Here is a 22112-nt window from a genome sequence, read left to right as displayed (position 1 = left end):
CATGTAATTATTTATTAAGTTCATAACTCTTGTTAAATTTAATTCTCTGACTGGGAATGGAACCACGCGGTGATGGGAGCACTGAATTTTAACCACCAGTCCATCGGGGAGCTCCCAGGATTGAGCACCGGACAAAGTGGAACTGATGACATTTATTTTTCTTTCACTCTTCCGTGATTCATTCAGCTCTGTGTTTATTCTCAGGCCTCTTATCTCTCCCTTCTTTTCAGCTTCTGACTGCGGATATTCCTCTGGTCAAATATGAATAATATAGAATATCTCACAGCCCCGCTATATTTGCTCTTTCTCTGTACAGTTCTGTACAAAATCAAACTACGTAGATACCGACAGTGTGTCTCCCTCACTCCCCACAGGAGCAGCAGGAGATGACACTTTAAACTGCCAGTTGCTTCAAACGATGCCCGATAGACCTGCGTTGCCTTGGAGTTTTCCCAGGAGCTGCATTGATTCGGTGCGTGAATTTTGGAAATGGAAACATGTCCATCAGCAGCTTGTGGGAGTATTTTCCCTCACTTTCCATTCCATGTCCATGCCTACTTGCACTTGGTGCTGTCATTGCCTGAACATCACCTTCTGTCCCGATAGTCGTTCGAACAGAAAATGCCATTTTGTGCAAGCAGCTTGTCTGACACGAAAATGACCTGAATTACAAAGGGGCAAGTGGGAAAGGCCGCGTTGGTCTGCTTGTTCACAGCAAAGAATTTTCAGCGTTTCCTTGTGGTTCAGTGTTTAGGATTCGGAGCTTTCATCACCACGGCAACGGTTCGATTGGTGTCTGTCTCAACATCTGCATATTATCCACTCTACCATAAGTGGACTGGACTCAAATTGCTGATTTTTCACTGTGAGGGTGAAGAGACATAAATGTGTGGACATTAGTTACGAATTCATCAGCTGGGTTGCACCTTTGCTTCTCCCCCCGTCTCAGTCTTTCCATCTTTACCCTTCACTGCCGGTGTTCCAGGTTCGATCATCCGTGGCCGTTCAACGAAGCCTGAGAAGTCCATGAGGGAAAAACACAGAGAGTCAGAGACAGAGACAAGGTGGGATCAAAGTATAGGAAGAAATAGGATCAATGTCAAGTTCTGCGAACGGGCAGAATTTAAGATGGAGCTTGGGAGAGATTCCTTCACGTGTCTTGCAATTTTGCAAGAGACCATTGGGCTCCGAATTAAAAGCATGAGCCGCGCTGGAGAGTCTCTCTGAGAGAGGGAATGCGGTTCGTCAACTCCAGTTCACATTTATTTGAGCAGTGAACATAACTTTTAGCAATAGTGCTGTAAGCAGGATTCGAACCTATGCAGGAAAATCCCATTCGAATTCTAAGTCCAACGCCTTAACCACTCGGCCATCGCAGCCACAGTTATTTATGCTGCACGGCTGTAAATCACAATGCGTAGGTTTATCACAAGCGATCTGTGATACAATGTTCTCTCCGACAGGTTTCCAACTCGACACTTGGAGCTTGATAACGTGCGGGCATTGCTGTTTCAGTGAGTGAATCCTCGTCTGCAACGTAGTGAGGTCGGGCTTCGATTCCCGCTCAATTCAGGATTATTATCATTCTCCATTCATAAGATCGTGTGAATTGGGATCTATTTGCACTCAGCTTCAATCTGCTCACCGTTCTGAAATATTTTCCTTTCTCCACATGTGTTGCGTCGAGGCTGGGTGGGAAAATCACTTTGCGAGTCCAACGCCTTAATCATTGGGTCATCGCAGCTGCAAGCGATAAATCAGAATGCGGAAGGTTATCACAGGAGATCTATGAGACTGTATGTTCTTGCAGACGGGTTTCCAGCTGGACTCATGCAGCCAACACCTGTGCGGGCATTGCTGTTTCTGGGGTAAATTCTCGCCTGCCAAGCGGGATGTTTGCGTTCCTTTACCGCCCAATGGAGCAGCATTTTCATTCTCCATTCATGAGGTCACGTGAATTGGGATACATTTACATTCAGCTTCAATCTGAACACCATCGTGAGACATTTTCCTTTCTCCATGTGTGTTGTGGTCAGAACCTCTGCATTCTGTCCTGCATGCACTGAAATTAAGTCAATCCTGCCGACTACACCGCTGACAAGACGTGAGAAGCCAATTAGTGATTTTACACTAAAAATGGTAACACCGCAGGGCTCGTTCGCGTTCTCTCACATGTCAATCAGCAAATACCCAAGTCGAGAATCATACCCCAAGATCAACAAGCCACTAATAATAAAGGGGTGCCACCCACAGCCGATCGGCCATCATTCTGTCCATCCAATCACGTTTTCTATTCCGATGTAGAGGAATGTCCAGTTCTATTCTAAATATTTCATATCAACAATATTAGCCTCTCTTTACCACATTCGTTTATTTACGTGCGACTTGTATTATCAAGTGAGACTTTGCAGAATTAATTGCTCTAAAGCTACATTGTTGTCTGTCTCGTCATCCGCAGATTATCCACTCTACCACAAGTATCACAGTGACTACACTTCAGACGTCTTGTGGTCGTGAAAAGCGCTTTATAAATTCAAGACTTTCTTATACTGGGATAAAATTACTGATGTTTTCACTGTGAGGACGAAGAGTCATGAATGTGTAGACATTAGTTACGAATTCATCTTCTGGATTGGTCCTTTACTTTTCCTACCGTCTCAGTCTTTCTATCTTTACCCTTCTCTGCTGCTGTCGCTGGTTCGATCAGCCTGAGCCGTTCAAGGAAGCCGGAGGAGTCCATCAGGGGAAAACACAGAGAGAGACAGAGACATAGAGATAAAAGTATAGAAAAAATAACCTAAATATCAAGTGAGCAGAATTTATGATGGAGCTTGGGAGAGATAAAATCACAGACACAGAATCAATCTTTCCCTTTCTATCAGTGTGTCTATATTACGCTCAGTGAACAGTATCCCGCCTCCTTGTACAGCACTAGGGAGAGAGAAAGACAGACAGAGAGAGACACACAGACAAACAAACACAGTATCAGTCTCACACTTCCCATCAGTATGTCCGTTTCACAGTAACAATATTCCACCTTCATGTACAGCGCTAGAGAGAGATAAAAACAGACAGGTATAGTATCAGAATTACACTTCCTATCAGTGTCTCTGTATCACTCTCAGTAACAGTATCCCACCTTCATAATCTGTACAAAAGAGAGAGAGAAACTGACCTGTAATGTCCCGTTTTCACCCAGTAACAAATTGGAAAATATTCCATTCCAATTGCTATTCCAAGGTGGAGTGACAGAATATGCAGTCTCATCTCTCACTGATATTATTTCAGAGACAGACACATTATTAATCCCACTCTCAGGGACAGTGTCACACATTTAACCCTCTCAGGGCCGCTCTATTACTCTCAGTGACCGAGAGTTTCACTCCGATTGAAATAAACTGGGACTGTTGCTGCCTGATATTAATCCTACACGGTCCCAGCAAATACACCGACTCCCACTTTCCTCCCCCGTTTCTCCAGGATTGGTTTGAGGAATCCTCCCTCCAGTTTCGGAGTCAAACGTTACTTTATCAGTAAGGGAGCCAAGAATGAACAGAACCCATTGGCTCATTCCACAGCCGCTCACTTTATCTCTGAAAGACTCTTTCCCATCAAAAGAGCCCGAGAGAAACAGCAGGGATGGAAACCTCGAGTTTAATAGTTGGAGATTGTAAAGTCAGTCTGGATTCCAGCGTTAGGCACTGGTGGAATCCCATCTGTTTCCCATTCTGGTGCCTGTTCCTGCACTGCCTGTGGAGCCCATTCCCTCTGACCTTTCCCCCAGACCCGCTTCCTTTGCTCAGACAGGCGGGAATGGAGAGATCACGGCCCCCGGGGGAAGGGAGCAAAGAGCAGCCTCGTTACAGCAGCTCATCGCTCCGGGACCGTGTCCGCAGATGGGCTCAGAGATCGGCATTGAGTCCGGGGGAAGGGCAGGGGGAGTCCGGGGGCTGTTTGTAAGAGGCGGAGTGGATCAGGAACTGGTCCCGGAACATGGAGTGAGAGGGGGGGAAGGGAGAGGTCATTCTCGGGCTGGGTGTGGACAGGGTGTGTCCAGGGGAAGGGAGAGAGAATGGGAAGAACCTGCTATTAAAACCATTGCTGCTTTCTCTCCCCAAACCAGGAGTGAATGGTCCTGGTTTAGTTCCAGTCTCACCCTGTTTATTGTTATTGGACAGTGAAGAGTGGAAACAGAGCCGGACAGTAAGGATGTGGGGAGTTATACAAAGAGCATCTATTGCAGGCACCAGGTGAGAAGTGTGAAGGACACAATTTAAACAGCGGCTGTTTGGTTTCGGTTGAACGGTTAGTCCCATGGGAGAGGGGATTAGAAACCTGACCTGTACAAAGGTCCCTGCCCCATCGGGTAGTCCCATTCATGGATCAGTGCAGGGGTTGGGTTGTGTCTGGATGTCACTAAATTGTTGTAAAACAGCCCAACACACCTGGTGTGCAGAAGCTGAGTGCTGCAGTGGAGTCAGACACTGACACTGTTTGTATCACTGGTTTTCATTTGTGGATATTCAAAATGATCATTAGCAGAGATATTAAACCGTTTCTTGAGTTATAAGAGATCATTTTCTTTCCACAGGCGAATCCTTGAATGATCCAGAATGAATGTGATGTTTCCTCCACCCGAGGCACAAGGAGGAGTGCAGCCAGCTCCTTCTCACACACAGGAGGTACATTATCACCCACAGAGCACAGAGACACAGACAGGTCATCAGTTCCACAGTCTCAGACAGTAGAAGTAGTCAGTCCCACACTGATCCCAAGTTCCAGAGACACAATTTCAATCCAACATTCAAACAGAGCGGGTGAGGCAGACTCTGTTCCATTTGCCCCGAACTCTGTCCCGCTGACAGGTAGATACAAAAATCCCAGTCCAAAATCACACTCTCAGATTGAAAGGCACTGTGTCAATCTCACAATAGGGCAACATAGCTACGAATTAAATACCAGAGAGAAATCACACATGGTACCCGATTGAAAGGGACAGAATGAATCCCAATAATGTACCCGAGATTCCAATTGAATACTATCCCAGAACTCTCTCACACATGACTTTAATACATGAAATATCCATTCGAAAAGTGTACCATTTGCTACAAATTGCAAACAAATCCAAACCTCACGTACAGTATCGATTGAGAAATACTGAAAGATAGTAAACCTGAGAAACAAATTAGATACCTGTTCAGAATGCACTCGCAGAATTAAATTTAAAGATCGAGTATCAATTCTATTAGTGCAGACTGAGATACACATTATATACCAGTCCAAAAATCTCATACAATATTAGACTGAAAGATACAGTATCAATTCCATTTCTACAGACTGATCTACACATTACAAACCAATTCAAAAATGTCACCGTATCCGTTTGAAAGATTCATTATCATCCACAATAGTACTCACAGAGATACAGATTTAATACCAAAAAGCACACAAATTATCTGATTAAAACCTCCAACATTAAATCCTAAAGTTCGTCCATATTTACAAATTAAATAAGGAGTAAAACTCTTCAAACATTAAGATATTAAAGCTGAAGTATTGAACGCAATAATGTAATCTGAGAGAATAATTACGTACAGATACAGAATGAAACTCACATTCAGGTACAGTACCAGAGACACACAGACACAGAATGAATCCAACACTCACAGATACAGAAGGAATCCCAAACTCACATACAGTACGAGAGACTGACAGACACAGAGTTAATCCCACACTCTCATCAAGTACCAGGGAATGATAGGTACAGTATGAATCCCACATTAACATGCAGTATGAGTAACTGCACATTGAGGATGAATTCAACTCCCACATACAGTACTGGGGACTGTATATACAGAATGAGTCCCACACTCACATGGAGGACCAGAGACTGACAGATACTGAAAGAATCCCACACTAACACACAGTATGAGAGACTGCATATAAAGAATGAATCACAAACTCTCACACACACTGCTGACAAGATAGAGAATCAATCCCAAGTTCACACACAGTATCAGTGAGTGACAGATACAGAATGAATCCCACACTCACACACTGTACCAGAGACTGGTGACAGATACAGAATGAATCCCACACTCACACACAGTACCAGAGACTGAGAGATACAGAATGAATCCCACTAAACTATCAGGGAATAAGCACACACCAGGGATCAGGGCCTTTACCCAGTAAACTATCAGGGAATCAGCACAGACCAGGGATCTGGGCCTTTACCCAGTAAACTATCAGAGAATCAGCACAGACCAGGGATCAGGGCCTTTCACCTGTCGGAGAGAACATTGTATCACAGATCGCTTGTGATAAACCTACACATTCTGATTTACAGCCGTGCATAACAGACGTTTGTAGCTGCGATGGCCGAGTGGTTAAGGCGTTGGACTCGAAATCCCCTGGGGTTTTCCTGCGTACGTTCGAATCCTGCTCGCAGCGCTACTTCTTAAAGGTTTGTTTACTGCTCAAATAACGATGAACTGGAGTTGACGAACCGCATTCCCTCTCAGAGAGACTCTCCAGCGCGGCTCATGCTTTTAATTCGGAGCCCAATGGTCTCTTGCAAAATTGCAAGACACGTGAAGGAATCTCTCCCAAGCTCCATCTTAAATTCTGCCCGTTCGCAGAACTTGACATTGATCCTATTTCTTCCGATACTTTGATCCCACCTTGTCTCTGTCTCTGACTCTCTGTGTTTTTCCCTCATGGACTTCTCAGGCTTCGTTGAACGGCCACGGATGATTGAACCTGGAACACCGGCAGTGAAGGGTAAAGATGGAAAGACTGAGACGGGGGGAGAAGCAAAGGTGCAACCCAGCTGATGAATTCGTAACTAATGTCCACACATTTATGTGTCTTCACCCTCACAGTGAAACATCAGCAATTTGAGTCCAGTCCACTTATGGTAGAGTGGATAATATGCAGATGTTGAGACAGACACCAATCGAACCGTTGCCGTGGTGATGAAAGCTCCGAATCCTAAACACTAGACCACAAGGAAACGCTGAAAATTCTTTGCTGTGAACAAGCAGACCAACGCGGCCTTTCCCACTCGCCCCTTTGTAATTCAGGTCATTTTCGTGTCAGACAAGCTGCTCGCACAAAATGGCATTTTCTGTTCGAACTACTATCGGGACAGAAGGTGATGTTCAGGCAATGACAGCACCAAGTGCAAGTAGGCATGGACATGGAATGGAAAGTGAGGGAAAATACTCCCACAAGCTGCTGATGGACATGTTTCCATTTCCAAAATTCACGCATCGAATCAATGCAGCTCCTGGGAAAACTCCAAGGCAACGCAGGTCTATCGGGCATCGTTTGAAGCAACTGGCAGTTTAAAGTGTCATCTCCTGCTGCTCCTGTGGGGAGTGAGGGAGACACACTGTCGGTATCTGCGTACAGTTTGATTTTTTACAGAACTGTACAGAGAAGGAGCAAATATACCAGGGCTGTGAGATATTCTATATTATTCATATTTGACCAGAGGAATATCTGCAGTCAGAAGCTGAAAAGAAGGGAGAGATAAGAGGCCTGAGAATAAACACAGAGCTGAATGAAACAAAAATAAATGTCATCAGTTCCATAGTGTCTGGTGCTCAATCCTGGGAGCTCCCCGATGGACTGGTGGTTAAAATTCAGTGCTCCCATCACCGGGTGGTTCCATTCCCAGTGAGAGAATTAAATTTAACAAGAGTTATGAACTTAATAAATAATTACATGAAGCTAATTAAACCTTGTTCGTAGTTGAATGACTGTTTTAATCACCATTAATCAACCAATAACTTTCTATTTCAGACTGAAGGAGATGCTGACGTGGTTACCGAGAGACAGTCAAAACTTTAATAAGATTTTTGTGCTTTGCATGTGATGAAATTTAATCATTTTACAGACTGCATCTTAAATTTAACATTAACAGGCAATTGTCGCTGTTTATCACAGGAACGCCCGAACCGGTTCTCCGATGAAGATGAAAGTAACGCAACGGGGAACATCTGATCCAACACGAAAGGCATCGGGCTATGATAAAAATCCCCACCGTTTTGCTTTTCCAAAATAAAGGGTGTGACATTTATTCTCTGCTCAGTTAATATGATCGTTGAGTGGTGAGAGGGTGGATTTGGAATTCCTGAGCGACCGCACTGTGAATTTTCCAGATCTGCTTGGAGCACCAATCCCTTCAATTCATCACTTACAGGGACAATTCGATTCGCGGTTTCTTTTCCCAGAGCTTGGCGAGATCTTAAAAATTGAAAGCGACCAATATCAGAGCGAACCTCGTCACCGACATGCTCACAGATACAAAGCGGCCACACTCTGCTTCAGTGAGATGAAAGCCCAGAGCGGTTTCAAGGTCGAATGCAATTGTAAGCAAAGCTCGTTCAATGAAAGTGCAGGTCATTGAGGTGCCTTTAAAGTCCTGATTGTTTGAACTGAATTTCTTCCGAGACCGCGTGAGATTCAGGTGGAGCGATTTGGGGATTTATTTTTCCTCTTTGCAAAAGTTTGAATCGCACGTCAAGATCAAAAGTCTAGGGTTAAATTAGGGCTTCTCCAGGGTATGACCCTCGAATCGAGAATTATACCCCGACCTCAACAAGCCCAGAAAGAAGAACGTGTCACGGACACATTCTATGAGAGGGCTGACTGTATAATGAAAAGGCATTTTTGAAGAGACTTCCTGATCAGTTCCGTATTGGCTCCTGAACAAAACACAAACACCGCACTGTGTGTTTTCCTTCTAAAATTCACGAAACACCATGAATTAAACAAAGGCACCGCTGGGAGTTGAACCCAGGATCTCTTGTTTACTGGACAAGCGTTTTAAGCAACTAAGCCACGGAGCCAAGTCATGGTACTGTTTCCCACCTCCTCTCATTAATATCTATCAGCTACACGTCACATTCTGTTGTGGGTTCAGACTGTTTGATCTTTGTCTATTTCACTTGCCCGTTTCCCTGTGAATCCCGATACTGACTGCGTTTCAGGCTGTGTTTATCTTTCTGTGTCCATCAGTGCTTTGATACACGAATGAATATTTGTGCTTGTGTTTGTTACTTCAAATAAATTGGGGATGGACAATTCTCACTCTGACACTGAAGAACTAATTGAGCAAATTTCACAGTGAAGTGTTGTTTATTGTGGTGCTGAAACGAAAAAAACGTAAAAGGTGCAAAGAGGGAAAACGAGAAAAACTTGTGAGTGAAATTAAGGACAACTTTCAAGGTTTTTACACGTATATTATGAGAAAGAAGGGTGACAAAGAGTAATGTGGGCCCCTTAAAGGCAGATGGTGGTGATATTGTAATTGAAAATCAGGAAATGGCAGACTTTTTTGACACTCACAGAAAAGCATGAGGATAATATACCAGAGACACGAGGAAAACTGAAAATAAATCAAGGGGATTCAGTGTAAGTAAAATAATGGTAATGGAGAAAACAATTGGACTAAAGATAGACAAATCTCCAGGACCTGATGGTGACCATCCCAGGGGACAAAGGGGAATAGGTGAGGAAATTGTACATGCTTTAGTCATGATCGTTCAAAACTCTCTTGATTCAGGAATTGTTCCATGGATTGAAAAATTTCAAATGTCATTCCATTATATATGAAGGGTAGGAGAGATAAAGCAGGAAATTATAGACCGATTCGTCTGACGTCTGTTGTGGGGAAGTTAACCGTATCCGTTATAAGGGAAGAGTGACTGAGCACTTGGATAAACATGAATTGATCAGAGAGAGTCAGCATGGATTTGTAAAGGGTAAGTCAAGTCTAACGAAACTAGTTGAACGTTTTGAAGATGTAACTAACGTGGTAAATAATGGAGTGTCTATGGGGGTTATGTGTATATTGACTTCCAGAGGCACTCGTTAAGGTTTAACATCAGAGACTGTTAACAGAAATGAGAACATGTGGAATTTATAGCAACCCATTGACATGGGGAGGGAGTTGGTTTGGAGGTAGGAGACAGAGAGTAGGGTTAATGGGTATGTACTCAAATTGACAGGATTTGATTAGTGGTGTCCCCCAGGGATCTGTATAATTGAGGGAGATAAAGGAATAGAGAGCGGTATATCCAGGTTTGTCGACGACACCAAGTTTGGGTGCACAGTGAGTTGTGTAGATGGGAGCATAAAGTTATAAAAGGAAATTGATAGATTCAGTGAGTTGGTAAAACTGTGTCAGATGGAGCTTACATAGAATTACATAGAATGTACATCACAGAAACAGGCAATTCGACCCAACGAGACTATACCGGTGTTTATGCTGCAGACGAGCCTCCTCCAACCCCTCTTCATCTAACCCTATGAGCAAACCTGAATATTCCTTTCTCCTCCATGTGTTTATCTCGCTTCCCTGTAAATGCATCCATGATATTCGCCTTAACTACTCCGTGTGGGAGCGAGCTGCACATTCTAACGCCTCTCTGGATAAATATGTTTCTCTTGAATGCCAGATTGGATTTATTGATGATTATTATATTCATGGCCCTAAGTTTTGACGTCCCCACTCCCAAAAGTACAAACACCTTATCTACATCTGACCGATCAAACCCTTGCATAATCTTAAAGTCCTGTATCAGGTCACCCTCAGCCTTCTCTTTTCTATACAAAAGAGCCCCAGACTGTTCAAAGTTTCAATCTGGGGAAATGTGAGGCCATCCACTTTGGTCCTAAGCAAGATAAATCAGAGTATTTTCAAAATGGTGAGAAGCCAGGAACTGTGGGTGAGCAGAGATACTTCGGGAAATCATGACGAGTTGGCAAACAGGTGCAAAAAATAATTAAAATGGCTAATGGAATGTCGGCCTTTATCTCAAGGGAACTGGAATTCAAAAGGGTGGAAGTTATGTTAGAATTCTATAAACTCTGTTAAGGCCACATTTAGAGTACGGCATTCAGTCCTGGGCACCAGACCTCAGGAAGGATATATTGGCCTTGCAGGAGGTGCAGCGCAGAAAGACCAGAATGATACCGGGGCTAAAATGGTTACATTATGAGGGCAAGTTGCGTGGACAAGGTTTGTATTTCCTCGTGTATAGAGGATTAAGTGGTGATGTAATTCAGGTGTTGAAGGTGATTCAATGATCCAATGGTGGGTGTGTGTGTGTTGGTGCTGAATCGGTCCCCTTCAGTGAAGAGAGGGTCAGCGGGCGCCTGACAGACACGGCTCGGAACGGGACTCGCTTCTCTCCGGCGGCAGCGGCTGGTTTAGAGAGATCTCTCTGTCTGCTGCTGTTACTCCGCCTCCCGCACTCTGGGAGAACCGCGGAGCTCGGTCCTCATTTTTCTCTTATGGATCCGGCTCCATCCGTTTACTGTTGACGGGAGTGCGTCTGATACCAAGTCAGTCAGAAGCGGGTGCAAATCACAACATAGGCACAGGCCCAAGGACTGGGGACTGGTTTGATATTGGGTCCTTTTTAAGGGATAGGCTCTAGAATGTTTGTATAATAATAATGATCAGAAGTAACTTTGATACAATGAAGTTTTTTTCAGTTATTTCCCATTTCCACCCTCACCAGTTTTATACAGTAACAGGTAACAATGTTTGAGGGATGTGATGTCCAGTGTTGGTGGAATCAGTGTAATTTAACTTGATACATTGAAGAATCTCTTGTCTATCCCAGGCTCTTACCTGAGGTTTAGACCCTCACCTCGTTTAAAATCGGTCACTCACTGATATAAATAAACCAGTAACAATCCCGAAACCTCAGCGGGGATATTTGTTCCGATACTTAATGACGGTCCCAATTTCCACTGAAATTCTCAATCAGCAAATCCCAGAGGCTGTTTCGGGTTTGACAAACTGTGAAACAGATTGTTTTAAAAGCCGGAAAGAGGGAAAAACTGGTGGTTGATATGAAGTGTTATACATTATCTCTTTCTGTTTCAGATTTACAATTTCTCTTTGTGTGTTACTGACAGGAGAGGCTATAACGGAGCCCAGTGACTGGGTAACGAGCTGCACTGAGTCATTGGCCTGTGTTACAGACCGGCTCGTTGGACCTGCTCATTTCGTGAACTCGCTGGTGTCTCAGCACGTGTGATGACTGAGTGAATCCCTTCCCACACACGGAGCAGGTGAACAGTCTCTCAACCAATGGGCATGCGTTGATGTGTCAGCAGTTCATTTCTGCTTTTAAGCTCTTCTCACAGTCACTGCATTAAAAGGTCACTCAATAGTGTGAACAAGTTAATGTTTCAGAAGGTGGGATGATCGAGTGAATCTCTTCCCACACACGGAGCAGGTGAACAGTCTCTCCCCAGTGTGAGTGCGTCGATGTCTCAGCAGTTCGTTTCTGATTTTAAATCTCTTCCCACAGTCAGAACATTCAAAGGTCACTCAGTGTGAACTCGCTGGTGTTTCAGCAGGGTGGATGACCAAGCAAATCCCTTCCCACACACTGAGCAGGTGAACGGCCTCTCCCCAGTGTGAGTGCGTTGGTGTTTCAGCAGTTCAATTTTGCTTTTAAAGCTCTTCTCACAGTCAGAACATTTAAAAGGTCTCTCATCAGTGTGAACTCGCTGGTGTGTCAGCAGGTTGGATGACTGAGTAAATCCCTTCCCACACATGGAGCAGGAGAACGGCCTCTCCCCATTGTGAACTCGCTGGTGTGTCAGCAAGGTGGATGAATGAGCGAATCCCTTCCCACACACTGAGCAAGTGAACGGCTTCTTCCCAGTGTGAACTCGCTGGTGTGACAGAAAGTGTGATGACTGAGTGAATCCCTTCCCACACACGGAGCAGGTGAACGGCCTCTCCCCAGTGTGAATGCGTTGGTGTTTCAGCAGTTCAATTTTGCTTTTAAAGCTCTTCTCACAGTCAGAACATTTAAAAGGTCTCTCATCGGTGTGAACTCGCTGGTGTGTCAGCAGGTTGGATGACTGAGTGAATCCCTTCCCACACATGGAGCAGGAGAACGGCCTCTCCCCATTGTGAACTCGCTGGTGTGTCAGCAAGGTGGATGAATGAGCGAATCCCTTCCCACACACTGAGCAAGTGAACGGCCTCTTCCCAGTGTGAACTCGCTGGTGTGACAGAAAGTGTGATGACCGAGTGAATCCCTTCCCACACACGGAGCAGGTGAACGGCCTCTCCCCAGTGTGAGTGCGTTGGTGTTTCAGCAGTTCAATTTTGCTTTTAAAGCTCTTCTCACAGTCAGAACATTTAAAAGGTCTCTCATCAGTGTGAACTCGCTGGTGTGTCAGCAGGTTGGATGACTGAGCGAATCCCTTCCCACACACGGAGCAGGTGAATGGCCTCTCCCCAGTGTGGGTACGTTGGTGTTCCAGCAGATTCCTTTTGCAGTTAAACCTCTTCTCACAGTCAGAACATTTAAAAGGTCTCTCCCCAGTGTGAACTCGCTGGTGTGTCAGGAGGCCGGATGACTCAGCGAATCCCTTCCCACACACGGAGCAGGTGAACGGCCTCTCCCCAGTGTGACGGCGTCGATGAGTTTCCAGCTCTGAAGGGTAATTGAATCCCTTCCCACAGTCCCCACATTTCCACGGTTTCTCCGTGGTCCGGGTGTCCTTGTGTCTCTCCATGTTGGACGATCAGTTGAAGCCTCGTCCACACACAGAACACGTGTACGGTTTCTCCCCGCTGTGAACGGTGTGATGTTTTTTCTGGCTGTGTAACTGGTTAAAGCTCTTTCCACAGTCAGTGCACTGGAACACTCTCACTCGGGTGTGTGTGTCTCGGTGCTTTCCCACTCACACTGATGTTTGAAATCTTCTCCCACAGATAGAACAGACAAACATTTCTCCTTCCACATTCAAAGGCCGATGATATTCAGGTCCTGATGAATCGAGAGACTCTGTCAGATCTTGACGTGATCTTTGGTTTGAGTTTCCCTCTGTAAATCCTCCCCTGTAAAAGGAGTTTATAAAAGTTATCACTGTAAGTACAGGATAGAAATTCAGATCAGATAGCTCTACTTTCTATGGAACATTATTTCCTCTCTCATTCCTCAAAGCTGAAAATCCCCATCCCACACACTCTCCCTCCTCCCTGTGCTGAAATCCAAACCCATCGCATCATCTTTCAGTGGCCCGAAACCATGAGTGAAAGGGTGAGAGAGAGTGTGAGAGAGGGAGTGTGAGAATGAGTGTGAGAGAGTGAGTGTGAGTACAGCAGTGCGCTCGGTGTGGAGAATGAAGTGGTAAACAATTTTACAACACCAAGTTATAGTCCAGCAATTTTATTTTAAATTCACAAGCTTTCGGAGGCTTCCTCCTTCCTCAGGTAAATGTTTCCCTGAGGAAGGAGGAAGCCTCCGAAAGCTTGTGAATTTAAAATAAAATTGCTGGACTATAACTTGGTGTTGTAAAATTGTTTACAATTGTCAACCCCAGTCCATCACCGGCATCTCCACATCGAGAATGAAGTGGGGCAGGTGGAGCATGTTTCAGTGGGGCAGCAGTGATCAGAATTTCATTAGGTTTAGAACAGTTATGGAAAAGGACAGGGGACAGTCAAATGTGAAAATTCTTAACTGGAGGAGGACTAATTCCAGTGAGTTAAAAAGGGATCTTGTCCAGGTGGATTGGAATCAAAAATTGGCAGGCAGAACAATAATTGAACAAGGAGGAGTTGGTTTGGGTGCAGAGTAGACAGATTCTCACGAGGAGGAAAGGAACGGCATCCAAAGCTCGAGCTCCCTGGATGACTGAAGATATGGAGATCACCATTTCTCCTGCATTTGCAGACGCTCCCTGACCGATCCCCATTTCTCCTTCATTTACAGACGCTCCCTGACCGATCACCATTTCTCCTTCATTTACAGACGCTCCCTGATTCGATGAGTCACGAGGTTTGACGCTGACACTGCGCATGCTCGGAGGCCGCGGGCCGTGTGTTGAGTTTCGGGTCTGATCTAAACCGGAGCCCCCGGAGTGTAGAGAGAGAGAGGAGAATGTTCACTGTTTGATATTCGGGCCCGGGGCCGCACTCGGGGTTTGTGAAGCCCCCGCCCCCTCCCCCGGGGTTTATTAACCCGCTCCCCCCGCCCATCTCTCACCTGTTGCCGACACGATCTCGGCCTCACTCCCCGCCCGCCGCGCATGCTCAGCTCACACTGCCCGGGTGATTGACGGGAGCTCCGGACCAATAGGAAGAGCGGAGAGGGGCTGGAGGACCGAGCGGGCGGTTGGTCCTCCAACCAATGTGAGTGGGTGAGGGGCGGGACTTGCGGCACCGAGTGGGCGGGGCTGAGCCCGGATCTCCCTCATTGGCTGAAACTCTGCATCAATTTTAAACCTGATTGATGTCAAACTCGAGGGAAAAACTGGACTTTAATAAAGGACAAAGAGGAGGGAATATTGGAGGGAATAACACAGTGTAGGGATAAAATGGATTAATTCAGGACAGACAGCAGGGAATATTGGAGGGAATAACACAGTGTAGGGATAAAATGGATTAATTCAGGACAGACAGCAGGGAATATTGGAGGAAATAACACAGTGTAGGGATAAAATGGATTAATTCAGGACAGACAGCAGGGAATATTGGAGGAAATAACAGTGTAGGGATAAAATGGATTAATTCAGGACAGACAGCAGGGATTATTGGAGGAAATAACACAGTGTAGGGATAAAATGGATTAATTCAGGACAGACAGCAGGGAATATTGGAGGAAATAACAGTGTAGGGATAAAATGGATTAATTCAGGACAGACAGCAGGGAATATTGTAGGGAATAACACAGTGTAGGGATAAAATGGATTAATTCAGGACAGATAGCAGGGAATATTGGAGGAAATAACACAGTGTACGGATAAAATGGATTAATTCAGGACAGACAGCAGGGATTATTGGAGGAAATAACACAGTGTAGGGATAAAATGGATTAATTCAGGACAGACAGCAGGGATTATTGGAGGAAATAACACAGTGTAGGGATAAAATGGATTAATTCAGGACAGACAGCAGGGATTATTGGAGGGAATAACACAGTGTAGGGATAAAATGGATTAATTCAGGACAGACAGCAGGGATTATTGGAGGGAATAACACAGTGTAGGGATAAAATGGATTAATTCAGGACAGACAGCAGGGAATATTGGAGGAAATAACACAGTGTAGGGATAAAATGGATTAATTCAGGACAGACAGCAGGGATTATTGGAGGAAATAACACAGTGTAGGGATAAAATGGATTAATTCAGGACAGACAGCAGGGATTATTGGAGGAAATAACACAGTGTAGGGATAAAATGGATTAATTCAGGACAGACAGCAGGGATTATTGGAGGAAATAACACAGTGCAGGGATAAAATGGATTAATTCAGGACAGACAGCAGGGAATATTGGAGGAAATAACACAGTGTAGGGATAAAATGGATGAATTCAGGACAGACAGCAGGGATTATTGGAGTAAATAACACAGTGTAGGGATAAAATGGATTAATTCAGGACAGACAGCAGGGAATATTGGAGGAAATAACACAGTGTAGGGATAAAATGGATGAATTCAGGACAGACAGCAGGGATTATTGGAGGGAATAACACAGTGTTGGGATAAAATGGATTAATTCAGGACAGACAGCAGGGAATATTGGAGGAAATAACACAGTGTAGGGATAAAATGGATTAATTCAGGACAGACAGCAGGGATTATTGGAGGAAATAACACAGTGTAGGGATAAAATGGATTAATTCAGGACAGACAGGAGGGATTATTGGAGGAAATAACACAGTGTAGGGATAAAATGGATTAATTCAGGACAGACAGCAGGGAATATTGGAGGAAATAACACAGTGTAGGGATAAAATGGATTAATTCAGGACAGACAGCAGGGAATATTGGAGGAAATAACACAGTGTAGGGATAAAATGGATTAATTCAGGACAGACAGCAGGGATTATTGGAGGAAATAACACAGTGTAGGGATAAAATGGATTAATTCAGGACAGACAGCAGGGAATATTGGAGGAAATAACACAGTGTAGGGATAAAATGGATTAATTCAGGACAGACAGCAGGGAATATTGGAGGAAATAACACAGTGTAGGGATAAAATGGATTAATTCAGGACAGACAGCAGGGAATATTGGAGGAAATAACACAGTGTAGGGATAAAATGGATGAATTCAGGACAGACAGCAGGGATTATTGGAGGGAATAACACAGTGTTGGGATAAAATGGATTAATTCAGGGCAGACAGCAGGGAATATTGGAGGAAATAACACAGTGTAGGGATAAAATGGATTAATTCAGGACAGACAGCAGGGATTATTGGAGTAAATAACACAGTGTAGGGATAAAATGGATTAATTCAGGACAGACAGCAGGGAATATTGGAGGAAATAACACAGTGTAGGGATAAAATGGATTAATTCAGGACAGACAGCAGGGAATATTGGAGGAAATAACACAGTGTAGGGATAAAATGGATTAATTCAGGACAGACAGGAGGGATTATTGGAGGAAATAACACAGTGTAGGGATAAAATGGATTAATTCAGGACAGACAGCAGGGAATATTGGAGGAAATAACACAGTGTAGGGATAAAATGGATTAATTCAGGACAGACAGCAGGGAATATTGGAGGAAATAACACAGTGTAGGGATAAAATGGATTAATTCAGGACAGACAGCAGGGAATATTGGAGGGAATAACACAGTGTAGGGATAAAATGGATTAATTCAGGACAGACAGCAGGGATTATTGGAGGAAATAACACAGTGTAGGGATAAAATGGATTAATTCAGGGCAGACAGCAGGGAATATTGGAGGAAATAACACAGTGTAGGGATAAAATGGATTAATTCAGGACAGATAGCAGGGATTATTGGAGGAAATAACACAGTGTAGGGATAAAATGGATTAATTCAGGACAGACAGCAGGGAATATTGGAGGAAATAACACAGTGTAGGGATAAAATGGATTAATTCAGGACAGACAGCAGGGATTATTGGAGGGAATAACACAGTGTAGGGATAAAATGGATTAATTCAGGACAGACAGCAGGGAATATTGGAGGGAATAACACAGTGTAGGGATAAAATGGATTAATTCAGGACAGACAGCAGGGAATATTGGAGGGAACAACACAGTGTAGGGATAAAATGGATTAATTCAGGACAGACAGCAGGGAATATTGGAGGGAATAACACAGTGTAGGGATAAAATGGATTAATTCAGGACAGACAGCAGGGAATATTGGAGGAAATAACATAGTGTAGGGATAAAATGGATTAATTCAGGACAGACAGCAGGGATTATTGGAGGAAATAACACAGTGCAGGGATAAAATGGATTAATTCAGGACAGGCAGCAGGGAATATTGGAGGAAATAACACAGTGTAGGGATAAAATGGATTAATTCAGGACAGACAGCATGGATTATTGGAGGAAATAACACAGTGTAGGGATAAAATGGATTAATTCAGGACAGACAGCAGGGATTATTGGAGGAAATAACACAGTGCAGGGATAAAATGGATTAATTCAGGACAGACAGCAGGGAATATTGGAGGAAATAACACAGTGTAGGGATAAAATGGATTAATTCAGGACAGACAGCAGGGATTATTGGAGTAAATAACACAGTGTAGGGATAAAATGGATTAATTCAGGACAGACAGCAGGGATTATTGGAGGAAATAACACAGTGCAGGGATAAAATGGATTAATTCAGGACAGACAGCAGGGAATATTGGAGGAAATAACACAGTGTAGGGATAAAATGGATGAATTCAGGACAGACAGCAGGGATTATTGGAGGAAATAACACAGTGTAGGGATAAAATGGATTAATTCAGGACAGACAGGAGGGATTATTGGAGGAAATAACACAGTGTAGGGATAAAATGGATTAATTCAGGACAGACAGCAGGGAATATTGGAGGAAATAACACAGTGTAGGGATAAAATGGATTAATTCAGGACAGACAGCAGGGAATATTGGAGGAAATAACACAGTGTAGGGATAAAATTGATTAATTCAGGACAGACAGCAGGGATTATTGGAGGAAATAACACAGTGTAGGGATAAAATGGATTAATTCAGGGCAGACAGCAGGGAATATTGGAGGAAATAACACAGTGTAGGGATAAAATGGATGAATTCAGGACAGACAGCAGGGATTATTGGAGTAAATAACACAGTGTAGGGATAAAATGGATTAATTCAGGACAGACAGCAGGGAATATTGGAGGAAATAACACAGTGTAGGGATAAAATGGATTAATTCAGGACAGACAGCAGGGAATATTGGAGGAAATAACACAGTGTAGGGATAAAATGGATTAATTCAGGACAGACAGCAGGGATTATTGGAGTAAATAACACAGTGTAGGGATAAAATGGATTAATTCAGGACAGACAGCAGGGAATATTGGAGGAAATAACACAGTGTAGGGATAAAATGGATCAATTCAGGACAGACAGCAGGGAATATTGGAGGAAATAACACAGTGTAGGGATAAAATGGATTAATTCAGGACAGACAGCAGGGATTATTGGAGGAAATAACACAGTGTAGGGATAAAATGGATTAATTCAGGACAGACAGCAGGGATTATTGGAGTAAATAACACAGTGTAGGGATAAAATGGATTAATTCAGGACAGACAGCAGGGAATATTGGAGGAAATAACACAGTGTAGGGATAAAATGGATTAATTCAGGACAGACAGCAGGGATTATTGGAGGAAATAACACAGTGTAGGGATAAAATGGATTAATTCAGGACAGACAGGAGGGATTATTGGAGGAAATAACACAGTGTAGGGATAAAATGGATTAATTCAGGACAGACAGCAGGGAATATTGGAGGAAATAACACAGTGTAGGGATAAAATGGATTAATTCAGGACAGACAGCAGGGATTATTGGAGGAAATAACACAGTGTAGGGATAAAATGGATTAATTCAGGACAGACAGGAGGGATTATTGGAGGAAATAACACAGTGTAGGGATAAAATGGATTAATTCAGGACAGACAGCAGGGAATATTGGAGGAAATAACACAGTGTAGGGATAAAATGGATTAATTCAGGACAGACAGCAGGGAATATTGGAGGAAATAACACAGTGTAGGGATAAAATGGATTAATTCAGGACAGACAGCAGGGATTATTGGAGGAAATAACACAGTGTAGGGATAAAATGGATTAATTCAGGACAGACAGCAGGGATTATTGGAGGAAATAACACAGTGTAGGGATAAAATGGATTAATTCAGGGCAGACAGCAGGGAATATTGGAGGAAATAACACAGTGTAGGGATAAAATGGATTAATTCAGGACAGATAGCAGGGATTATTGGAGGAAATAACACAGTGTAGGGATAAAATGGATTAATTCAGGACAGACAGCAGGGAATATTGGAGGAAATAACACAGTGTAGGGATAAAATGGATTAATTCAGGACAGACAGCAGGGATTATTGGAGGGAATAACACAGTGTAGGGATAAAATGGATTAATTCAGGACAGACAGCAGGGAATATTGGAGGGAATAACACAGTGTAGGGATAAAATGGATTAATTCAGGACAGACAGCAGGGAATATTGGAGGGAACAACACAGTGTAGGGATAAAATGGATTAATTCAGGACAGACAGCAGGGAATATTGGAGGGAATAACACAGTGTAGGGATAAAATGGATTAATTCAGGACAGACAGCAGGGAATATTGGAGGAAATAACATAGTGTAGGGATAAAATGGATTAATTCAGGACAGACAGCAGGGATTATTGGAGGAAATAACACAGTGCAGGGATAAAATGGATTAATTCAGGACAGACAGCAGGGAATATTGGAGGAAATAACACAGTGTAGGGATAAAATGGATTAATTCAGGACAGACAGCATGGATTATTGGAGGAAATAACACAGTGTAGGGATAAAATGGATTAATTCAGGACAGACAGCAGGGATTATTGGAGGAAATAACACAGTGCAGGGATAAAATGGATTAATTCAGGACAGACAGCAGGGAATATTGGAGGAAATAACACAGTGTAGGGATAAAATGGATTAATTCAGGACAGACAGCAGGGATTATTGGAGTAAATAACACAGTGTAGGGATAAAATGGATTAATTCAGGACAGACAGCAGGGATTATTGGAGGAAATAACACAGTGCAGGGATAAAATGGATTAATTCAGGACAGACAGCAGGGAATATTGGAGGAAATAACACAGTGTAGGGATAAAATGGATGAATTCAGGACAGACAGCAGGGATTATTGGAGTAAATAACACAGTGTAGGGATAAAATGGATTAATTCAGGACAGACAGCAGGGAATATTGGAGGAAATAACACAGTGTAGGGATAAAATGGATTAATTCAGGACAGACAGCAGGGATTATTGGAGGAAATAACACAGTGTAGGGATAAAATGGATTAATTCAGGACAGACAGCAGGGATTATTGGAGGAAATAACACAGTGTAGGGATAAAATGGATTAATTCAGGACAGACAGCAGGGAATATTGGAGGAAATAACACAGTGTAGGGATAAAATGGATTAATTCAGGACAGACAGCAGGGAATATTGGAGGAAATAACACAGTGTAGGGATAAAATTGATTAATTCAGGACAGACAGCAGGGATTATTGGAGGAAATAACACAGTGTAGGGATAAAATGGATTAATTCAGGGCAGACAGCAGGGAATATTGGAGGAAATAACACAGTGTAGGGATAAAATGGATGAATTCAGGACAGACAGCAGGGATTATTGGAGTAAATAACACAGTGTAGGGATAAAATGGATTAATTCAGGACAGACAGCAGGGAATATTGGAGGAAATAACACAGTGTAGGGATAAAATGGATTAATTCAGGACAGACAGCAGGGAATATTGGAGGAAATAACACAGTGTAGGGATAAAATGGATTAATTCAGGACAGACAGCAGGGATTATTGGAGGAAATAACACAGTGTAGGGATAAAATGGATTAATTCAGGACAGACAGGAGGGATTATTGGAGGAAATAACACAGTGTAGGGATAAAATGGATTAATTCAGGACAGACAGCAGGGAATATTGGAGGAAATAACACAGTGTAGGGATAAAATGGATTAATTCAGGACAGACAGCAGGGAATATTGGAGGAAATAACACAGT

The 22112-nt window shown here is 43.4% G+C and overlaps 1 protein-coding gene and 2 non-coding genes across 3 annotated transcripts in view; 2 read left to right on the top strand and 1 right to left on the bottom strand.

The window, feature by feature from the left end:
- The window catches only part of LOC137314467 (zinc finger protein 271-like), a 161934-nt gene that overhangs the window by 21135 nt on the left and 118687 nt on the right, over nucleotides 1–22112 (top strand). The window lies entirely within an intron of this gene.
- trnal-uag (transfer RNA leucine (anticodon UAG)) lies at nucleotides 1297–1379 on the bottom strand. The gene has a single exon. It is a non-coding gene; the product is annotated as a tRNA-Leu (tRNA).
- On the top strand, nucleotides 6372–6453 carry trnas-cga (transfer RNA serine (anticodon CGA)). Its single transcript has one exon. It is a non-coding gene; the product is annotated as a tRNA-Ser (tRNA).

The sequence above is a fragment of the Heptranchias perlo genome, unplaced genomic scaffold (genome assembly GCF_035084215.1).
Source record: "Heptranchias perlo isolate sHepPer1 unplaced genomic scaffold, sHepPer1.hap1 HAP1_SCAFFOLD_511, whole genome shotgun sequence".
NCBI lineage: Eukaryota > Metazoa > Chordata > Chondrichthyes > Hexanchiformes > Hexanchidae > Heptranchias > Heptranchias perlo.
Note: the sequence above shows the minus strand (reverse complement) of the source record. Positions and strands in the feature narration are given on the sequence as shown.